This window comes from Panthera leo, chromosome F3 (genome assembly GCF_018350215.1).
Source record: "Panthera leo isolate Ple1 chromosome F3, P.leo_Ple1_pat1.1, whole genome shotgun sequence".
NCBI classification, from domain to species: Eukaryota; Metazoa; Chordata; class Mammalia; order Carnivora; family Felidae; genus Panthera; species Panthera leo.
The window spans coordinates 49,016,005-49,040,193 of NC_056696.1; the positions used below are offsets into that span (position 1 = coordinate 49,016,005).

Sequence of the window (24,189 nt, forward strand, 5' to 3'; positions counted from 1 at the left end):
GTATATGCACATACACATACAAATATGTTTATACTTTATCTTTACATAATTTTTATATGATTTTATGGTTTACTCATATTTAGTAATTTAAAGTTTTATTTCATTGTCATCAACAAACATCATTTCTAAGTTGTTGATTCTATCAAATTTATTGAGATTTGCTTTTGTATATTATGTGCACAGTTTTGTTTTTCACATGCTAAGTGTGAATATGTATTTTTTGAAATGTAAAGTATATGTATGTATATACACATATATACATATGCATATATTTCAAAGTTAATACTTATGTTCAAATTTTTATAACTTCAGTTATTTTTCCTGCTAGTTTGATACATTTTTCAAATAAATATAAGAATATCGTAAGGTATTTTGAGATATTTTTCCTATAATTCTTTCAGCTGTTTTATATATTTTGACATTCCTTTGTTTATTAGATCTGTTTTGTTTCTTTTATCTACTTGATGTCATCTCTCTTTTTCTTTGTTTTACACATGAATTCCCTTCTATTTGAAGCTTTATTTTCTCATATTTTTATTCATTTTTAAATATAATATAGTTTTTTGGGATGCCTGGGTGGCTCAGTCGGTTAAGCGTCTATCTTCTGCTCATGTCATGATCTCATGGTTTCTGGGTTCGGACCCCGTATCAGGCCCTGCACTGACAGCTTGGAACCTGGAGCCTGTTTCAGATTCTGTCTCCCTCTCTTTTTGCCCCTCCCCTGCTTGTGCTCTCTCTCTCTCTCTCAAAAATAAACATTAAAAACTATACATATATAGTTTTTAATATATCTCTTCTAGGGCAAAACATTGATGATTTGCCTTTTATCATGGATCTAAGAATCTGTGTTTTTAATTCATGAGAAAATATTGTTAAATTAGAACTTATTTTTGAAATTTCTATTTTCTATTTATCACAGTTCTTTCTTTTCTTTTCTTCCTGGCTTCCTGGCTTTTTCTTGGCTTCCATTAGATGGATCAACATTTTATGCTATTTTAAAAGTTACACATTTTACATTTATATACATACATATTTCATCCTTTTCTGTTTCAATTTGTTAAGCTCACAAATCTTTTTTCCTTGAATATAGGGTGCTCATCTCCTTATATCTTATTCACTTCTTTCTTTATCCAAATATGTTGACATTATTTGTAATTTAGTTCTGATTGTAATAGATGTATGTTTCGTTTGTTGGTTTTGTTTTACTTTTCTAAATAACAATAAGCTACCCTAAACTATTAATTTACTTACACTTGTAGTATATCTCATAGAATCCTCCTTGATTTATTTTCTTGCCAGAGTAGTTCCTGGAAGAATAAATCTGAAGATGGTCTTTGTGTGGAATGGAAGTATCTAGGACTGCTCTTACCAATATGGTAGTCAATATTCACATATAATTACTAAGCAAGAAGATCTATAGATAGAGAAGCGCTAGAAAACATCTTATTTATTTATTTATTTATTTATTTATTTATTTATTTATTGAGAGGGAGAGAGAGCAGCCAAGTAGGGGTGGGGCAGAGAGAGAGAAAGAGAGAGAGAGAGAGAGAGAGAGAGAGAATCTCAAGCAGGCTCCAGGCTGAGTGTGGAGTCCAATGCAGGGCTAGGCCCCATGATCTGAGAATCATGACCTGAGCCACCCAGGCACCCCTTACCCTTCCACTGAAATGGTAATTTGGCTAAGTTTAAATTCTAGCTTTGGACTTTGCCAGTAGCACTTTAAAAACTTCCCATCCAGTGTTGGAGTTCAGTGTCAATTTCATTAGTTTCTTTGTAGAATATACTATCTTTCTTAGGAAGCTTTAGAATTTTCTTTTTATATTTCATTATCAAAAAAAATTTTTTTTTAATTTTTTTTTTAACGTTTATTTATTTTTGAGACAGGGAGAGACAAAGCATGAACGGGGGAGGGTCAGAGAGAGGGAGACACAGAATCTGAAACAGGCTCCAGGCTCTGAGCTGTCAGCACAGTGCCCGACGCAGGGCTTGAACTCACGGACCGCGAGATCATGACCCGAGCTGAAGTCGGCCGCTTAACCGACTGAGCCACCCAGGCGCCCCTCATTATCAAAAATTTTTAATTTAAGTTGGTCTTGAGATTAGGTTGTTGTTAGTCTATGTTCTTAGTCATTATCTTTTCAGTATTTTTCTCCCCTGTCTACATTTTTTGTGCCCAGAACTTCAGATATAAGGATGTTGATATGCCTATTACTAGACTCCACATATCTTAATTTTTATTTACAGTGCCATGAACTGCCAAACTTTTATTCATTTTTATCTTCTTTAAATTTTTTTTAATGTTTGTTTATTTTTGAGAGAGAGAGAGAGAGACAGAACATGAGTGGGGGAAAAGCAAAGAGAGAGGGAGACACAGAATCCGAAGCAGGCTCTGAGCTGTCAGTACAGAGCCCTAACGTGGGGCTGGAACTCACAAACCACGAGATCATGACCTGAGCTGAAGTCAGACACTTAACTGACTGAGCCACCCAGGCGCCCCATCATTTTATCTTCTTTAAAAGAGTTTCTTAAGATGATTTTCTGCTGTATACATTCTGCCTTTCTTCCAAGCTACTATTTTTTAAAAATTTAAATACTGTCTATTCCATAGATGTTTCTAGTTGTTTTTGCTTAATATTATTATTATTTTTACTTAATGCTTTGGGGTATTTTATTTTTTTATTATTATTTTTTTTAATGTTTATTTATTTTTGACAGAGAGACAGACAGAACATGAGCAGGGGAGGGGCAGAGAGAGAGAGGGAGACACAGAATCCGAAGCAGGCTCCAGGCTCCGAGCTGTCAGCACAGAACCCAACATGGGGCTGGAACTCACAGACTGCGAGATCATGACCTAAAGCCGAAGTCAGACACTCAACCAAATGAGCCACCCAGGCGCCCCTGGGGTATTTTAGACCTATTTATTATTTTTATTTCACAGTTACATTAATTCTGTTTTGTGTAGTATAAATCATTCAATTTGTAGTCTTATTTTTGTATGCATTTTGGTTCCTTAGATTTCTTATTATTCCCTCCACCCCCATAAGCTCTCTTTCAGCTACCTTAGATAGTTAGGGAGGGAAGAAAGGCTAAAAGTCTGGTTTTAGCATCTGTCCTTGGAATTTAAGGGAGGGGGTTTAAAAATATGCTCCAGGGCAAGGAGACCTCTATAGTTGAACATTCAGCCTAATCTTGCAGGTGACCTTATCCTTCAGGACATTCTCCACGCTTCATGCTTGGGTATTGTTCTTTTCCAGAAGTTTCTAATTCCCAAATTATGATCTTCTAGCCCAACCTGTGAGGTGATGGGGTGGGAAAAGTTTCTGTCTTGTCTCTCTAGGCATATTTTATTAATTCTTATTCTAGACAGTATAGTCTCTGATTCCAGTCAGATCTGGGTTGACACTGTTGCTATTCTGACTCCAGTGGCCATTTTTAAAGCAATAACCCACCCATGGCATTATGGAAGTAAAAAAAGGAACAAGTACATTTTCCCTCAGCCTAAACTCTCCACAAGGAACCAGACTCTCCTTAACTCTTAACTGTCCACAGACCCTCCTCCCTTCTACCCAATATTAACCTCAGATCAAACTCTTCTGTTTCCTTAGAAGTGTCTGATTTTTATTTTAGTTTCACAGATCCACAAGATTGTCTGATTTTCATAATCAAGAGAGAAGTCATCCACACATTTCGTCTTTTTAGGAATCATCAGCAAGTCACAGAAACAGATCTTATATAGAATATGTTTACACATTTTAAAAACAACATTTTTATGAAGGCCAAATGTTCCTTGATAAGAAGTTTTAGCAATAGATTTGGTAAGCATTATAATTGAGAAGAATGAGATTTTTCAATATATACAATGAAATTTATGACCATGTAAATAAAATACATTCTGCCTTTATATGATTATTTAATTAATTTCTCCTTGTTTTGTGTTTGCCTCCAAGGCAAATAATATAATTTAGGTAAAAGCATGACTGTAGGTACAAAGCAAACTGTGAGAGATTGCTCAGTAAACTTTTCAACTCAGTGGCTCAATGACAATAGTGACAGCTTTTGCAATTAGTTTAGGCTCTTTGTTTCTTGAGGCAACTGTAAAACCTACAGCCATGTATTCACTTTTCCAATGAAATTGGTACACATCATAAAAATTGTATTTGAGTTAATTGGTACATTGGCTGACAGATTCAGCAAAGAGGCCAAGCCCTGAGCCATCCAGTTATTGCTTAAACTGCTCTGTTGTAACTATGTTGGCTAGGATCATTGAGAAGGCTGTGCTTCCCCAAGGCTTATATAAATCACAAATTGAGGACTCTGGTATCTAGGGATGTCAATCTGACATTTTTCATGAGCATCAAACACTCACAAATTACAAAAAGTAAAACGACATGCTCTACATGGAGGTATTTTATAAAAACCAAGTAATAATGTTATCTTGCTCAGAAATACATACAGGAAACTTTCTGGTTAACCAGATGAATAAAAAGTTATGTAGATATAAAATCTATCAATTTTTAAGTTTAAAATCCCTTTATAAAATGTATTATAGTGTAATATTTTCTAAGTCCAAGAAATTAGGCTCTTATTTCTCATTTGACCATAAAGAACTCCCTATCCACTCAGTGGAAATAAACTTTGAACTTGTTTTTAAAAGTTGCCTATTTCCAGTACTGTTGTAAGACAAGGATTCCTGGCATATCTATTTAAAAATCACTTTTCAAAGGACAATAAATACTTTAGGATAATTATTCTTAAACCTGGATGCTACCCCTTTAGGGGAGCATGAATACAACCAGTGAACTGTGACTCCTTCACTCATTTCAGTCATCTGCAGACAATGAAAGAGAATATTTCTCAAAGTATACTCAGGATATTAAATATTAAAAAATTAAAAGTAACTTAGAAGTAAATAGATTATCCTAAGTAAACCTGAACCCTAAAAATTTCAAACAACATATAGTTCCAAAAAACAATGTATTTTTCATTTTCAGAGCATTGACTACTGGGCACATGTAAGCATTTAAAATATTGCTCTATTTACTATACATACAAGAAGAATAGTCATTGAATATAGCCTTTAGTTACATCTGAGGTCTTGTGGAATAACATTACTCTCTTCCTGACATATTAGATTGATTCAAACATATTTATAGCTTTGTGGGGACACTGGAATTTTCAGCTTTCCTGGAAGAATTTGATCTGTCACATTTAATAACTGGAGGTAGATTTATAATGAAACTAATAAAGCCTAAGCTGCAATAGCCTTTAACCTTTAATGTCTCTAGAAGGGACCTAAGCAATATGTTCATATGATCATATGTATGCTAAATTTTTCAAAAATTCAGTAACTTTTACTGCATTCAGTCAGGACCATTGTGTATTTCCACTTTGGCTTCTTCTCTGCCATGCTTCCCCTCATGTTGGGTGACAACGGGGTATCTTAAGCATTCGTGAAATTGTGAAAGGGGAAGTTGAGTTGGAAACACATTTAAATTCACTGTTATCTCCTTTCTGATACAAATAAATATCTGCACTTATTCCAAATTTTATTTTTATAATGTATTCTTTTCATTAAAGAATATTCCCAAATTGTCAGTGTTTTGGATTACCAAATCCTGGATCTGCTCCTGATAGAAATCCTAATAGTAACCTTGAGGACAATGTAATCCTGCAGGCTCCTTGCAGTTTTCATTGTGACCTGGTTTTATTTCCAGTCTCTACGAACTATTAATCTTTCGCCACTAGTGAATTGTATTTCAGTTGGGCTACACAAGTCTCCCTACACTGAATATTGACCCATTCAAATAAATTTTCTGCACTGACACATGAGGTACACTTTCTAAAAAAGAAAATCCTGTCATGTCACTTACAAATCTCTATTTTTCATACCTCTGGCATAAAGTCCAAAGTCCTTATTATAACTTGCAAGGCAATAAATATTTTATCTCTCCCTTCTCTACCCCAACCACTCTATGACCCAGTCCCAGAAGGGCAATCCTCCTTTAGTAATCATTTTCTACAGAAATGAGCTCTCAAGTTGGCCCACAATGTCCAAACCATACCATCTTTCTAATCCATTTAGAGTAAGGTTGGATATCAGGAAGACATATGATCCCATGGGAATTTTCACTTGCAGTAAACTGTATTGGGGAGATAGGGCTCCTTATCAAGATTCTGCTGGTCTCTGAAATGAGCAGTGATGTAGATGTGGGATTGGGAAAGTGATGTTTCCATTATACACAAAAAGAAGAAAAAAAAGTTAGAGCAAAATAGAAACACAGGGATGACTGAAACAGAGATGCTGAATGCAGCAGACATAAAACACCATGTGGTCCAAAGGATCAGATCATGATGGCTTGCCTATGACAGACTGCAGCCATTCAAAGGACCTACAGACACTCCTGGATTCTTATTACATGTCCCTCTTCTTTCTTGGTTAGAGCTAAGAGCATTTCTTTCGCTCATAGTAAAATAAGTCCCCAAAATTAAAATACACAAAGTTCCCATTACACTCTGCTCTCTTGCCTCCACACTTCCACATATTCCTTTGCTTATAACCTCTGTCAATGATCCTCTCCTTCCTCTTCAGTCACTATCTCTACATCTTACCAAAATCTTGTATCTGAATCCATCTTTGTCAATATATATTCTGGGAAACCTTTCCTAAAAACTCTAGACTGAGTTAAATATCACCACCACCACCACCCTTTTATTTTCTTCTTATTTACTACTTAAAATAGTAAGAAAGTTAAGCATATAAACTTATTTTGTGCACAATCCTGTTTGTAAACACCCACATAGCACTCAGTCCACAGCAGATGGACTATAATTAATTTTTGTTAAGGAAGGAAAAAAAAAGAGAAGTGAAGGAAGAGAGTAAAGAAAGAATGAAGACAAACCAAGAAGATAAAAATAAATGAGGTGGTTTATTAACTTGCAATGGTCATACAAATAAATGGCAAAATTGAAGTATGAACTCAGCTTGATCTAACCTTCCAAATAGGTTCTTTCTTATACACTAACCAACCTGCTTAACCTACATCATAAGAAAAGCACAAGGAAGTTAACATATAAATGTTAGTTGACCTTAACTTGTGCTATTTGCCTGTTCTTGATGAATATGGCAGCTCAGTGTAAGAATCAATTATTTTATTCATAATTAATTCATTTATTGTAAATGTACTTTGTGCTAGGTAATAAAGAGGTGTAGGATGATCAGAAATACATGGTTTATTAAGAGGAAGATAATAAGAATTACACAATAAGGATAGCATATACATCTTTAACTCATTTTTATAATCAGATTTTTTTATTAAAGGAAAAATGTGAATTATTTCCTGAGAGGAATTCTTGGCCCTAGAATATACAAATTATGTTATATATACTTTTTACATTACCAAAAAGAAAAGACTACCAATTAAGGCATTACCAATGGTGTCACCTACATAGATTATAAATGCAGAAAAATAAGCTCTAATGAATGTGAAGTTGCCTATACATTACCTAATATAGTAGCAATAAGTATGCAAAAGAACTTATTCATTTTCATAGATAATTATTAATAAAGCAATCAGGTAGTATGTGAGATCTACAAGTGTTAACCAATAACAGGTAAATAAATAGTAAAAACCTACTTTTTTCAACCCTCTGCTTGTTTTGTTATATAGCTGATGTTTAGTCCTCCAAACACATCTTTAAGGTATTTATTGGAATTCCCTGGAAACAGACTCTAATATGGTGATTTGAGTGCAAGAGGTTTATTCGGGAGAGCTCTAAGAAAAGTTTCCTATAGGGGCATGAGGGACCAAGATTCAGTAGAGGGAGAAGTCGAACTGTGACTTGTTTTAAAAGAAGCATCAATTAATCTCACAGAGAGCTTTGAACCTGGGATGGTCATGTAAATCAATATTAGGTACCATTTGAAATATATGGGATATTGATTGAGAAAATAATAAAGACCAGACTTTCATATATCCTCCATCATTGGATGCTATTTGCCCCAATGAATGCATGAAGCCTGGGGCGAGACAACAGATTTCCACCGAGGGCAATTCTTAGAGAGAATGCAGTCAACACTTCTATCAGTTTGGAAAATGAGTTCTCAGTCCAAAAGGCAAACCTAAGTAGCATGCACTACATGAGGTCATTTGGTGGTCAAGTTATGACTACAGCAAACTGCAGAGTCAATCTAAAGAATAATGTGTTCGTGCTTTCACCTTTAGGAAGGAACAGACTATGCAAAGACATATTTTCTAGCACAAAAGGAAATGAAAATTGGCAATTAGAGTAAAATCTTTATTTTTTTTCTCTGCTGGAGATATCTAAATAATTTGACATGCAATTATCTAGATAATTGTATTAACTTTTTATCTCAGGATATGTGAGTCATTAAAGTACCATCAAATGCCATTTAAAAAATATGCAGATATCTGTATGTGTATTTTTGGAATATTGTAAAATGTTTTCCACATGTTAAAGAGATGGCAACTTTAGCTTATTGCAGCCATGCTCCCCCCACTTTTTTTCTTTTTTTGCTATCAAGGCTTGCCTATTACCTCTTAACCAATAAACACCAATCCTACTGAAGGAATCCATACAAGTTTGTTTTCTTAATTTTAAATATGGACTTTTGATCCATTTAAGTTAGATAAATTTGCCTAATAACTTGCTACTAAAGACTGTGTAACAACAGTATTTAAGTCACTCCAAATGAGAGGATAGTTTTCCTGCAAAAGGTCTTCTGACCATGTTATTCTCAATTAGTTGTCTCTATCTACAGAATTCAGGAGGCATCAGTGGTAATCTAAGAAAGTAAATCTTAGTGTGAGAATATTTTGCCAGATCACTTTCTTCTCAAATTGCTTTCAATAATTACATTTGTCTATAAACCCCCAAATACACATTTTAAGTTAAAATATAAAAAAAGAAGATGAAGGTCATGAATTATAAACATGTTATATATACATAGTAATGAGAGAACAGTACTTTTGGTAATTCAAAATTTTGATAACTGCATCATTCTTCCTAATTGCATGGTTTATGTCTTACCCATAAAAACATAAAAGTTACTAATTTTCCATTATATACAAATATGTAAAGCATTCTGCACAGATGGATTTTACATTCTTATTTGCCAGAGGATCTTCATTAAGCATCAAACACAAAGAAAATTACAGTTAAACATGAATCCATTCTTCATTTTTGCTTCTTGGCAAAAATTAAGAACCAGCATTTTATTTTTGGAGAAAGGCACCTTAATTAACATTTGTTTGTCCTAAAATTTTTGTCAGGTTTTATAATATAACGCATCTTAAGGTCAAGCTCATGTTTGAAAATATGTACTTGGGGAAAAATATGGCACTTTTGTCATCCTTATATTTGCAGTACCTAGTGGGGTGCCTGGCTTTCAGTAGATGTTTATTGAAGGTGAAAGAAATTAGCTAAGTGATAACAGAGGCCAACTAATTGAGTGTCTGTGTACCAAGTTAATTATAGTGTTTATAGCTATGAACACTATAATGTTATACTCACCCTTGAAAAACCATGTGTGGAAGTAACTTATTTTATTAAGTATGTGTATATAAAATAATACTTGTTTATATAATCTTTTATAAAGTGTGGACATTTATTTGCATAAATACCACTAAATGTGGGGGACATGCATATTATTAAAATGTCCTAGAGGAAATAAATTACCTTACAAACTTAAATTTCTAGCTATATTACTTGGCATATGTTTCTGGCATCTTTAAACATACTGATAACTAGCATGGATGCTTGAATCTTGGAACAAAGCTCTAAAAATAGTTGACATTTTGCTGTTTCTATGGTAACAAAGAAAATGGCTTCATACTCTAGCACTGCTCCCACAGAGCTTAATGTTCTCTCTAGATTGCCTATACACTATACTGCTATGTTATTGTAGTAAAAACCACCATTACTCTTTTCTTCCTGTCTTTGATGTGTCTGATAACAATCTGATCACTAGTGTAACAATCGGAGTGTTTACCTGCTATGGTTAAAACAAACATTCCAGTCATTTTTTAAGAAACTGAATTTTATCTCAAAAAGTGCTAAGATCAGGCCAGACTTTTACATGATGTGATCTGAACTATACTGAAAGGCTCTGGATAACTTCTCCATCTGCCTCAATGTCTAATATTTACTAGTGGGAAATAATTCTTTTAGGTGAAATAATTTCCCACTTCTCTTAATGAACTAGCTACCACTGACTATCTGGGGACCTGTAACAAATCCCATAATTTTGGGTGTATCTCTGTAACATTCACACCAATTCCAGTGTGCCTGTTCCCCCAATGAATTATAAATTTCATCAGAATGGGTGGTGTGTCTATTTCCAAGGGGATCCTCAGTGTTGTAGGTCGAGTAAATGTCTAATAAATGTTTTACTGAAGATGTGGTTGGATGAATAAAAATGTGTTTAATCTGAGAATGGAAAATTTAATTTTCAACACATCATTTGCACTTTTTGAGTTCCAAAATATATCTCTCCATCCCCTGACAACTCAACGGGAGTAGTCCACCAGTTGGTGATGGCGTTAAGTGTAATAATTCTTCAAAGATGTTCAAGGCCCAGTTCCAGAAACCTGTGAACATGTTCGCTTACATTAAAATGGGGAATTAGGTTACAGATGGAATTAAAATTGCCATTCAGCTGACCTTACAATACAGTGATTATCTTGGATTATTACTATTGTTCCCTGCTGTGGACTGAATGTTTGTAATACTCCCTCCAAATTTATATGTTGATTCCTTTTTTAAAAAAGTTTATTTATTTATTTTGAGAGACAGAATCCCAAGCAGGCTCCACACTGTCAGCGTAGAGCCTGATATGGGGCTTGAACTCATGAAACATGAGATCATGACATGAGCTGAAATCAAGAGTTGGATACAAATGACTGAGCCACCAAGCACCCCTATATGTTGAATCCTAATGCTCACTGTGATAGTGTTCAAGGTGGAGCTTTTGGGATGTAATTAGGGCATAAGGGCAAAGTCCTTTTAATTGGGATTGGTGCCCAAAAGAGCTCCCTTCCCCTTCTGCCATGTGAAATTAACAGTGAGAAGTTCACAGGTCCACCAGTGCCTTGATATTGGACTTCCCAAGTCTCCAGAACTGTGAGAAATAGACTACTGTTGTTTATAAGCTACTCACTCTGATATTTTGTTTCAGCAGCCTAAACAGACTAAGACAGGCTCAATACAATCACAGGGTTCTTAAAAGTGAAAGGGGGAAACACAAGAGAGAACCAGGAAGGTGGCAGCCTTAGAAGCTCTTGACTGGACAGTACTGGCTTTGAAGATAAAAAATGATGGTCCTGACCCAAGGGAAGCAGGTGTTCTCACAGCTGGAAAAGGCAAGCAAACAGACCCCTGTAGTTTGCAGAAGTAATGCAGCCATGCTGACACCTTGTTTTTAGCCCAATAAGATGGTTTTAAACGTTTGAGCTACAGAATGATCACATTAAGGAGGGCACTTGCTGTGATGAGCACTGGGTATTGTATGTAAGTGATCAATCACTGGACTCTACATCTGAAACTAATGTTATACTGTAACATTATATTAACTGTAATTTAAATAAAAACTTGAAAAAATAATAAATATAAAGGAATGAACTACTGTTACATGCAAAAAAAGAAAAAAAATTCTGTTATTGTAAGCCAATAAGTTTGTGATAAAAAGTTACAGTAGCAAATGGACACTAATTCAGTGGGGAACAAAAGAAAATTCAGTAATAGGGAGTTTACCTAGTAATAGAGGGCTAGATAACTTTGTTTACTGAGATACTTTGATCAAGGTATAATGTGATAATATGGGAAGGGAAAACACTTTGCCTCTAGGGGAAGCTGATCTCTAAAACAAAATGAAACAAAATGAAAATAAAATTTTCATTGTTCTGTATTTAAGAAATTCTTTTCATTTATTCCATCTTTTCACTGGAAAACAATCCAAGTAGAGTAATTTCTATCACCAGATTTGAATGAGAAATGTTAATAAGGAAACAATAAACAAGAAACCAAATCACCAATTTCATTTATTTTTAGCATATGATTCAAATTATTATTGTTCTGTTAATACACCTTTATGTGATGGATCATTTGTGTGTGATAATGTACCACAATTCACCAACTTTACTCTACAGATTGTAAAACATATGACTTTACTGCTGACATTGAAATAGTATTTTATAGATATATAGGTGAATGACACATAAAGGAATTTTTTAAATTGAAGTGTAGTTGACATACAATGTTATATTAGTTTTAGGTGTACAACATAATGATTCAATATCTACATATATTACAAAATGCTCACCACTAAGTATAGTTATCATCTATCACCATATAAAGTTTTTCCAATATTATTGACTATATTCTCTGTGTTGTATTTTACATCCCCATGACATTTATTTTACAACCTAAAGTTTGAATCTGTTAATTTCATTTACCTATTTTACCCATCCCTCCCACTCCATCCCCCCTGGGAAGCACCAGTTTGTTCTCTGTATTTTTTGAGTCTGTTTCTGTTTTGTTTTGTTTTTTAGATTCCACGTATATGACAAATTACACAGTATTTTCCTTTCCCTGATATATTTCACTTAGTATAATACCCTCTAGATCCATCCACATTGTTGCAAATGGCTAGATTTCGTTCTTTTTTTTATGGCTGAATATTATTCTATTCCACATCTTGTATAAGGGACTTTTAGTGTTTTTTAGCTCAATTGTATTAGAAGTATCATCTTCCTATTATTAAGACTAGAATAATCAATCCATTTATAAGAATGTGTTTACTCTTTTGAAACATATATTAAATGTCTTATTTTAAGTAGAGAAATGGCATGTTCCTTCTTACATGTAAAAGGACTTTCTCCATATGTGGAGAATAGTTTCTGAGGGAAACTAGGAGCCCAGGAACAAGACAAAAAGAGGAGACTATCTAAGATCTTATGGTAGTGATTCAAATGAATGAGATGGATGTTTGATATAGGAGAGTTGTAGATTTGATAGAAAGAGTTGGATATATTCCAAGAGATGTGGCTATCTTTTAGAGTTGAATCTGTCATTGAATACAAATGGATATGATAAATAAGGCACATCAAAACCATGATCTAAGGTTTTGATACGAGCTACTGAATGGACTTCATTGATAGGAGACAGGTATAAAAGCAGGTTTGTTGGGGCGCCTGGGTAGCTCAGTCGGTTGGGTGTCTGACTTCAGCTCAGGTCATGATCTCACCGCTTGTGAGCTTGAGCTCGCATTGGCCTCTGTGCTGACAGCTCGTAACCTGGAGCCTGCTTAGGATTCTATGTCTCCCTCTCTCTCTCCCTGCCCCTTCCCCACTCACACTCTGTCTCTCTCTGTCTGAAAAATAAATAAATGTTAAAAAACTGCTTTAAAAAAAAGCAGGTTTGTTTTTGGGAAGGTAGTTTATGTGGTATTTCAATAATTCTGTTTTGAATGTGTTGTCTTAGATGACTACTGGGCATCAAAATGTAAAGTTTAAGTAAATATTTGGATATACAAATCGAGATTTCAAGGAGAGATACAGACAGAAAACACAGATTTGGGATATACAGGCTTATAGATGGTAACTAAAGCTATGGATTCAATGAGATTCCCAGGGAGTGAGGGGCTGATAGACAGGACCTGGGCTACTGCAACACATAGGGTTTGAACAGAAATAGAAGAGTCAGCCAATAAGCCTAAGAAGAGAGGAAAGTATGAAGTAGAGGAAAACAAGGAAGAAGTGATGTAATAAAAGCCCAAAAGTGGGAACATTGTGTTTGACATTGATAAAGATATACTCTGTTGAAAGCAAACCAAATAAATAAACCAAAATATTTTCCCATTAATTTGTATATTGATAATTATGTTTTTACCTTAAGCTTTTCAATACTAAAGTAAATAAGCAATTTATAATATTGAAATATACAATCTATTTGAAATATACAATCTATCTTTATAATAGATTTTGCCATTTGGGTAATTTGGCCAAATGTGTCTTTCCAAAATGTGTCTCTTTTATCTAACAGATATTTACTCACTTGACCAATTTCATGTAATTATTTCATATATTTAAAACTTTAAATTATCATTATCCAAAAACCTATTTCAGTGGAATAAATCTATTAAAACTATTGAACAAATACTTCGTTATCTCCTTATAAATAGAAATCAATTGCTCTTTCATCTATATTTTATTTCAATTCAGTGAACAATGACTGAGTACATACAGTTCTAGCTATTGTTCTTGTTCTTGGAAATTAAGAAGATAATAAGAGCTTACACTTTGTGAGAAGAATAGCAATCAGTACTGGATTTTGGCCAGAGTGACCAAGACAATAGCTACTTAAATAAGACAGACATTATTCCTCTCTTGTGGAAAAAAAAATCAAGATAGTCTAAGAATGATAAAGACAACAATTATTCAGGAAACAGTTCATACCAGCTTCCAATACACATGGCTTCCACCTTATGGCACTATATGATTCCATTCTGAATATTTTCACTTTAGCACGCAGAAAAAAACATAAAAGACAGGACCAATTCTTCCCTTTTAGGGCACTTCTTGGAAGTCTTACATCACACTTATATCCCTTAAATCAGAACCACATGACACACTACCCATGATGTAAGCTGGAAAATGTAGTCTTTCTTGTGGGAAATCTTAAGAGCCATATAAAAACTCGGGTCTCTCTTACAAATTAAAAGAAGAAAACAAGTATCAGGGATAATTTTACAATGTAGACATTTACATAAATAAAATTTTTAATAGAAAATAAATGACTTCCCAAAAATAGTGTACAGAGTACCAAAAGAACACACACACAAAAAAATGGAACCCCACCCAACCTGAGTAGAGCAAGAAAGATTCAATTTTGCCTAATCTGAATCTTGAATTTTAAAGAGTTATGCAGTTATGGGAGGGAAAGGTCTTCTAAAAAAGAAATTAGAATGAGCAATCGCACCCAAAAGCGAAATATCAGTCACTTTAGGAGGGATATACAACTACGTTTTTTTTTTCAAATGGAAAAAAGTAATTTGGGGTATGAATATGACTAGAGAACTGGGCAGGTGAAGCTTTCGGAGAGTTGTACATTATGCTAAGGAACCTAGATTTGCTTAATTCAGAGCATTGCTAAAGGACTCAAACAAAGGACTGAGATTGCTCAAATTGCATTTTAGCTAGATTATTCCTATAAGATTACAGACAATGGATCTGAAGCAGAACCATTGTAGGAAGTAGGAACATAACTTAGATGATAACACAAGTCTTTGGAAAGATGATGAGAATCTGAAATAAGGAAAGGTAATAGGGAGTGTTGTGTAATAAAGAATTTGGCTGGCTTTTATCCCTGGTTCCTAGGAGGCAGCTTCCAAATCCTTGAAATTTCATAAGTGACAGGTGTACCGTTGTTATGCAAGGTAGTCCCCTGTGACCATAGCTGGGTTTCTGCTGATGAGGAAAACCAGGATCAGGGCTGGCCACACCAGAAAGACCAACCATGTCATTAGAGGGTTGGGGCTTTGATCCAATTGGTATCTGACTGACTTTTGGGGAGGACAGGGGGCCAAAAGATTGAGTTCAACTGCCAGACCAATGATTCAATCAATTAGCTTGTGTAATGATATCCCAATAAATCTCTAGACACGGAGGCTTGGGTGAGCTTCCCTGGTTAACAGCATTCTGTGTGTATTGTTACACAACAGTGTGACAGGAGAGTGATGTATCTTGACTTGATGAAGAACTTAGCATTCAGAACCCCCCCCAGGTCTCACCCTAGTCATCTCTTCTTTGGTCCTGTTTTGTATCCTTTTCTTCTATTAAAAACAAAAACAAAAATAACAACAACAAAAACCCTGTAAGTATAGCACATTTCCTGAGTCCTGTGACTTTTTCCAGTGAATTATTCAAACTGAGGGAGTAGTGGAAACCCCCAAGTATTTTGCCAGTTTGTCAAGAGGGCTGGTGTCATGGGAACTCCTGGGCTCAAGGTTGGTATCTAAAGTGAGGACAGTTTTTTGGAGGCCTATGCCCTTATCTTGTAAAGTTTGTCCCAACTCTGGGTAGTGTCAGAACTGAATTGCTGGGAGCAAAGAGGAGAGGTAAGGAGACTTTAGGCATTTTAGGTCAAAGGAAGCTAGACTTGGTAATTGGTAAAGGCCAAATAGAAAAAAAAATTACAATAGTACCCTTGGTTAAACATCAATTGAATTTCATGTGAATTGGAGTTAGATGCTCACTTCGAAATATTTCATCACGTTTACTACCATGAATGTCTGGTGAAACTTTTTAAAGTTGTTCAGGCTGTGAGTCACTTCTCATTTCATAAAATTATCCCACAGAGAGCAGGACATCCAGCATAATTAATTATTCCCTTCCCACTAAACATGCTCCTGATCGTGATAACCAATAATACTCCAGAAAATTTCCAAAATGTACCATGTATATCGGGAATGACTTACTGAATGACGTACAGTGGGAGAAAAACATGTGGTCATGAGTAAAATGTGAGGAAAAACAAATTAAGCAGAGAAAAAACAGGCAATGCAACAAAAAGTAGCATACAAGGAAAAAGACTATGATATAATGGAAGCTGAGAGAGCTTGTTTAATAAACAGCAAACAAATTAAAACTTCAGAATGTTTTCTGAAAGAGAGAAATAATAATACTTTTATACAGTAAGGCTGTTTTCACTAATGAGGAGGAAAATTTCTGACTTTATAGATTATCTTGTTATGTGTTTTTCAGAATTCATAAATTTCAACTAATGTCTAAATACTGGAGGAAAGGAAGGAATTCCATTTTGAAATTTACAAATCTATGTATCTGAAACTAAATGTTTGATGCAGCTAGTATAAAACATTAGAATGCTCTTATGTCTACCTTGTTTTTTTTTAATACATGAATTTTAGCATATAGTATGATTTATGTGAGTAACTAGAATAAGTGGATGATTGGCCATACTATTTTTTACTCTTCATCCAGATATTTTGCTACATTTATATAAACCATAAAAGTATATTTTCAAAGATGAAAATTCTACTTACCCAGGTAAATATGCAAGAATTAAGCAAAGTTAATTTTTAAAATTTAATTTTGTTAGCTCTGAATTTAGAAATGTCCATGCATCTTTTTAAAAAAAATTTTTTAATGTTTGTTTATTTTTGAGAGAGGGAGAGAGAGAGGGAGAGCGCGTTCAAGTATGGGAGGGGCAGAGAGACAGGGAGGGAGACACAGAATCCAAAGCAGGCTCCAGACTTTGAGTTGTCAGCACAGTGACTGATGGGGGGCTCAAGCCCACGAACCATGAGATCATGACCTGAATTGAAGTTGGACACTTAACCAACTGAGCCACCCAGGAATGTCTATTCATCTTCCGCTTCTACTAATAAAAAATATATCTCAGCAACTATTTGTTGCTTTAATTTACCTACTAATTTTATTCCAGTTTCAACTAGGTAAAAAACAAAGGGCAACTTTAAGCTCACTTTACTTTAGTTGGAATTGAAGATGTGGCTTAAACATCAGTTTGAGAAGTTTTTGGAAAGTGAATTATACATTGACTACCAGGCAATGTTTATTTAGCAAACTAGATTAAAGTAACAAAATTTATTTAATGGTTTATATTTTCAAAGGATGATACTAAATAATATTGCTATATGTGTGCACATGTGACAGAAGAATAGTCCTTATAATAATTATTGGCTATCTGTTCTCTCATTTTATTTGGTTTTATTGTATATTATTTGGAGTAGAAAGTACAGTTTAGACTGCATTTTGCTGTTGTGATTGTACAGGATTATTAGATCAATCTTTTAAATAAAAATTAATTAGCTAATTAATTAAATTTATAAAGGTATCAGATGTTTCAATTAAATTGCTTAACTTAAAGCATCATTTTATTTAAAATTAATAAATTATAAATACATAAACGGACTGATTTATTTTTTCTTGTGGAGTTGATAATGAATTAGATGATATTCATCCACTGCACATCAATCTTCTATATGGCTGGTTCCAATGTAACTTCAATAATTTTTTATTCAACTTACTACTATCTTTTCCATTTTAGCTTATCATGTAACAATATACTACTATACTACATCCTACTATATACTACTATCCTATGATACATAATAACCTACTATCCTATACTACTATCCCATAACTCATTCTTCAAAGAAAAACACATATTTTATCATGGGAGACATTTTGTTTGCTTTTGTGAATGTAATTTTTTGTCTATAAATTCAGTTCATATTTTACTAAATTTATTTAGTATTACCTTAGCATAATCAGGTAATTTTTATGCATCATAAAGACTGTTTTATTATTTGTCTCCCTTACTTGTTTCTTACCTGATATATCCTTTAAAGATTCTGCAGGAAAAAAAATACATTTAAAGAATTTCAATGTTAGCATAATTTATTTGTAGATTCCCTTAAGAAAATTTACCTCCAGACAATAATCCAAACTTGTTTCCTGAACAGACCCACCTATCTTTTTAGTTGAGTTAATAAAGTTTGCTTTATTTTCTCACCCAATCTTCTGTACAACAAAGAAGCAAACATGTTTATACACAGACACAAGTTCAAGTTCAGCAAGAGGGAGAAAGAGGAGCCAGGGGTTATGGAAACATTGCTTTCTGTGTTATTCCTGTAAATCCCTTGTGTAATTACTACTTTGGCTTTGTCACATCTTTATTTAAAACATTACTTGGCATTATTTTCCTTAAATGTAAATACTTCCTCCGACCCATGATAACTTTACTTTTCCATAATAAATAAATACTGGGTTTCAGAGAATGAAGTATAGATTCTATTCCATTAAAACCAAAATTCGGCTATCAGGAGAGGTCTTTTGAAGATCAATGTGAACTTCCCACCAGAGTGAGACTGTCATTGAAAGTCCAACCCTAAATGTTCCATCTGTGCATCTTTCTCCTTTAGACCAATATACCAATTCTTTTTTCTTAATATATTCACAGGAATATTTACAATTTATAATGCGCTGGGAACATAAAGATGAAGCAGAACTGGGCTCTGCTCTCAGAGTTGATTTTTGGCTATTGTTTCTGACCATGCCCAGCATCTCCTGTGCCTGGATAAATTAAACAGTGCGTTTATTTCTTATTTCTTAGTTTTTAAAACCAGATTTGGGGGCGCCTGGGTGGCTCAGTCGGTTAAGTGTCCGACTTCAGCTCAGGTCACGATCTCGCGGTCCGTGAGTTCGAGCCCCGCGTCGAGCCCCGCATCTGGGCTGATGGCTCAGAGCCTGGAGCCTGCTTCCGATTCTGTGTCTCCCTCTCTCTCTGCCCCTCCCCCGTTCATGCTCTGTCTCTCTCTGTCTCAAAAATAAATAAAACGTTAAAAAAAAATTTTAAACCAGATTTGAATGGCCATAGCTGCCAGTAGAATAGAATAAAACCCTCAAAGTCAGTCATTGGGTTCTTCAAGAGTAGATACTGACTTTATCGATTCAAATTTTTAAGTTATTTTAAGAGACAGAAAACTTACACCTACAATTCTACTTGACTTTCTTATAACTGACAGTTTTCTCCCATTATCTACTTTTCAGAATAAGAATTTGACCAGCTTCCAATTTTCAGAGGGTCTTAGAGAGGCCAGAGGAAGTATATGTGAAATGAAGCTCATTGCTTCCCAATTGTCTCGGTGAGAATTAGACATTATGGGAGCTGAATGACATGATCTCAAGTGGCCCGTGTAGACATCTTCCTCATAACAGTCACCAGTTTCAGTGACCACATAGACTACATCTCTGCTGCCTTCAAAATCTGCCCACTACATTTCTAGACACTTATTTTTCAAACCAAACTTAAACAAAGATCACTTGCATTATCTACCACCAAAACTCACCTTATAGAAGTAAATGACATGAAAGAATTTGAAAATTGTCTTATCAGACACTTGTGATAAATGAAAAATTATAAGAAACACTGAAAAGAAAGCTTATAGTTCAGAAAAATGGACTCAGGAATTGCCCTTTGTTTTCAAGCTTCTATTTCTACTTCAATAAAATATTACATTATTATAGGTAAATTTGGGTTAAAGTATATGTATTATTAGTGGTAAATCATTTGAAATAAACTGAAATTTTTTTCATAGAAGATATTTAATAGGCTGACTTAAACCTGCAGATTGTTACCAAAAAAAAAAAAAAAAAAAAAAAAAAAAAAAAAAAAAAAACTGCAGAGGACAGGATATTTTAAGAAATAACACAAAATTTTAATGGGTATGTAGGTTTGGAAAATATAGGATAGTCCTTTAAACATAGAGGTAAGTTACTATTTGTCTTCTTCTATAGGAATTAGATACCTTAATCCAAAATATATTCATGATTAGGTGTGATACATAGGAATCTGTCATGTATCTTATGGCACTAAAAATAAGGATTACTGCAGTGAATGTATCATTGGAGAATTTAACTTTAATTTTAGTCTTAACAGCTAAATCCAGGGTTTATAATTAGGACTTAGTGTGGTTTTTTTTCCTTAGTGGAATAAGAATTTTGCTGAAGATTTCAATGAAATCAATTTCAGGGTAGCTTTGTCTCTGTTTCACTTGAATTAATATTATCTTGAGCTTGAGGGGTTTTTTTTCCAGGTTTTATCACACCAAAGCTAGTAAGTTTTGCCCAAATATTGGACAGGTAGTATTTATTTTAGCACATTTCAAAAATCTGTAAAGAAATACATGTTCTCCCATATCATATCTCGTTAATATATCTCATATGATATATAGCATCTTATACTAATATATGTTAATATATATTTAGATATTAATAAATGAGATACCTCATATTAACCTTCTAATGCTTCTGAAGTTACCACTACAGTGTAATGGGGTATAGCATATACTATTATTTGAACAGGTTACATCCCAGTGAATGTGTTTTGAAAGATATTTTAATAAGTGATTAAAATAAAAACTAAGGCTTTGTCTTGCCCTCAAGTAACTCCTAGTCAACTATTGGTTGAAAATATAATTTAAAAAGTATAAAATAATAACATAAATAATACCACCTACTCTATTAGCAGAAAAAGATAACTATAACAAATAAAGCATTTTCAGGGCAAACATAATAAAACATTATTTATCATTCCAATACTAGCCCAGTTTCTAGTTAGGCAAGTCTCCTGGATATGTACAGCTTTTTTGCTTCCTTTTCTATTTGTCAAGCAGTATTTTAGGCTTCTTGCTTCTTTTGACTCTGTCAAAACAATCCCTATCAGAGAAAGAAAGAATGGAGGATCTCGTAGGGTTGTTTGTCTGTTTGTTTGTTTATTTGAGTCTGGCTTAGTAGACTATACAGCTGACCCTAGAACAATGCAAATGTTAGGCATACCAACCTCCTATGCAGTAAAAAAATGGGCATATAATTTTGACTCCCCCAAAACTTAACTACTAATAATTTTACTGTTGACCAAAGCCTTACTGATAATGTAAACAGTCAATTAAGACATATGTTTGTACATGTCTTATATACTGTGTTCTTATAATAAAATAAGCTAGAGAAAAGAAACTGTTATTAAGAAAGTCATAAGGAAAAGAAAATATACTTAACAGTACTCTACTGTATCAATATTGTAAGTATATATAATTATTGAAAATTATCCATTATAAGTGGACCCAAGTAGCTCAAACTTGTGTTGGTCAATGGTCAACTGTAGATACCTTCCACCATTATTCCATTGGTCAGTACTCTATCTCATCACTCCAGCAAGCAAAACTATGAAATATAATCAAGTTATGTGTGCAGAAGAAAAAGGTAAAATATTTCAAATCTAGCCAGTCTCTGCCACAATATGCATTTGGCCACCAAATATTCATTTCACCATTGCCCAATACACAGGACACATCACCTCCTTCCTATGTGAGGTAACTAAAAAATCTTATCTAGCTACTAGTTGACCCTATTCTAATAACTCCATTTAACTACTAGCCCATGTTCTCCAGGTGATGAGCAGTTATTTTTATTTGGCCTAGATATTGCTTGTGTTATGAACTGATAATGTATGTTATTTAAAAATATATGCATCTCCATACCCAATATATAATGATAAACTGAGGATGGAACAACTATAATAAAATTGGCTCAGAATGGGCAGAATGGAATATTCAGAGCAGTCATAGCTTCACAAAAGTTATCAGAATCTGCTGGATGTGCATTATGAAAACCTAACCTGGGGTAAGGAAAATGTCATGTAGATTCTGGTTTTGTTCTCTGATAACATTCCTGTAAAACAATATTTTTCATGGTTCCTTCCTCTCTCTTTAGAAAGTACTTTTTTTAAATTTCTTTTTATTTTTTTATTTTATTTTTGTCTACTATTCACCATGGCCACAGCTAACAGAGATGATGGGAAGTATGTCTTCTTTAGAGAAACACAGATGTGGCACCTGCTTGTCAGGTTACTGTTAGGTTATTACAGTAGAGGTTTAGAACATAGTAGACAGCCATAGACTATTTTTTTAAACTAGGCTTGCAGTTTCTTTGGTAATACAATTTTCTTGAAAACTTAGGAAGCTTTTTATCTATTGGCTTCCAGACAGATCTATTTGGCAATAAACACAAATTTGTACCTAAAATTATTTCCCATGCTTGACTTTTTCCTTTATTATCTCCACCTACCTCCTCTCTGATTAATGACAGCCACCTTGAGGCTATAGAGACTAAGGGTCTTGAGTAATATTCTTGATCTGACTTTGCCTGCAAAACTAAGTCACTTAGTTTAAAAGCTTTCTTGGATTTTTGTTGCTCAAAGCTTTTTTTCTTTTTCTTTTTTCCTGTTTTGTCTTATCTCTTAACTATTTAGGGTCCAGAGTAGTGATTTTTCCAAAACTTTAATACCCTTGATTGGTGAAATTTCTCCATTCCCTTTGATCTTTCCCTGAAAATGAACTACTTCTTTTATGGGCAGCTCTCTCTTTTATAAGGACTTCTAAAAAGGAACTCATAATAGCTGATGGATAATATCATTCTGGCACTTTCTAGGCACTGTTATAAGATTATAGGCTCAGTAAGTATACAGTGTTCATTTCAAGTTATTGCAGGTAAATTTCTATTAAATATTTTGCCACAAAATAATATGGCTCACCAGCCTTCAAGCTTATTATTTTTTTTCAGTTCCTTTGCCTTCTGCTGTGTCACCACAAAACCAATAGCACATGATCAATTTTGTTTTTGTTGAAAAGTAATACCATCCTTCTGAGTAGGAACTTTTATATTAGTAAGGACAGGCCACACTGCTCTGACAAACAACTCTAAAATTTCAGTAGTTTAACCTGACAAATGCTCATTTTTCATTTACACAAGAGTCTAATGTTTGTTTTACTGGATGACCCACATGGAAGATTTTTCTCCAATCTGATGATTCACGGATCCAGGTGCCTGCAAATGTTGTCTCTGTTACCCTCTAAGGCCTCAGTACACATTGCCTCCAGCTTAGCTAAGAAGGTAAAAGAGAAAGAGAATGGAAATCTGCTGCTGTTTTTAATGGTCTAGACCTGCAGGTAATGTCAATGGCTTCTACCTACATTTCTCCGGGTTGCGAGACAAAGGGAGCAGTTAAATGTAATGCCAGAGTTCTTGTCTTGAACAACTGTGCAAATCCTGGCACCATTTAGTGAAATGGGAAACACTGGCTGAGAGTCTGGAGAGTGAGGATCCAAGTGTTCGGTTTGCACATATTAAGGTGACAGATGCTTAAAGACATTCAAGTGGAGATGTTAATTAGATAGTTGGTTGAAAATTTTAGTGTTAATGCCAGTATTGGTGATATAAATTTAGGAGATATCAAAAAATAGAAGGTGTAAAGCTACAGGACCAGATGAATTCACTCAGGCATTGCATACATCCAGGGAAGAGAAAGGGGCCAAGGTCAGAAATCTAGGGCATTCCAACATTTAGAAAGTAGTTTGGAGAATTGGACAAAGGGATCTAAGAAGGACTTGTCAATGAGGTAGAAGGAAAATTGGTAGGTCATCAAGTCCTGAATTCCAAAAAAAGTAAATGTTTCAAGAAAGAAAGAAAGAAAAAAAAAGAATCAATAGTCTCCCAGGTCAGATAAGATGAGAGCAAACCAGTGGATTTGGTTCAATGAAGGCCATCAGTAACCTTAACAGAAGCAAAGACTTTG

General features: G+C 34.2%; 1 long non-coding RNA gene across 1 annotated transcript in view; it reads left to right on the top strand.

Moving 5' to 3' along the window:
• The window catches only part of LOC122211629, a 41,829-nt gene extending 37,928 nt beyond the window's left edge, over positions 1–3,901 (top strand). The window contains exon 2 of the long non-coding RNA XR_006198756.1: positions 3,636–3,901. This is a non-coding gene — a long non-coding RNA (uncharacterized LOC122211629). The remainder of the gene's footprint in view (positions 1–3,635) is intronic.
• The last annotated feature ends 20,288 nt before the right edge of the window (positions 3,902–24,189 follow it).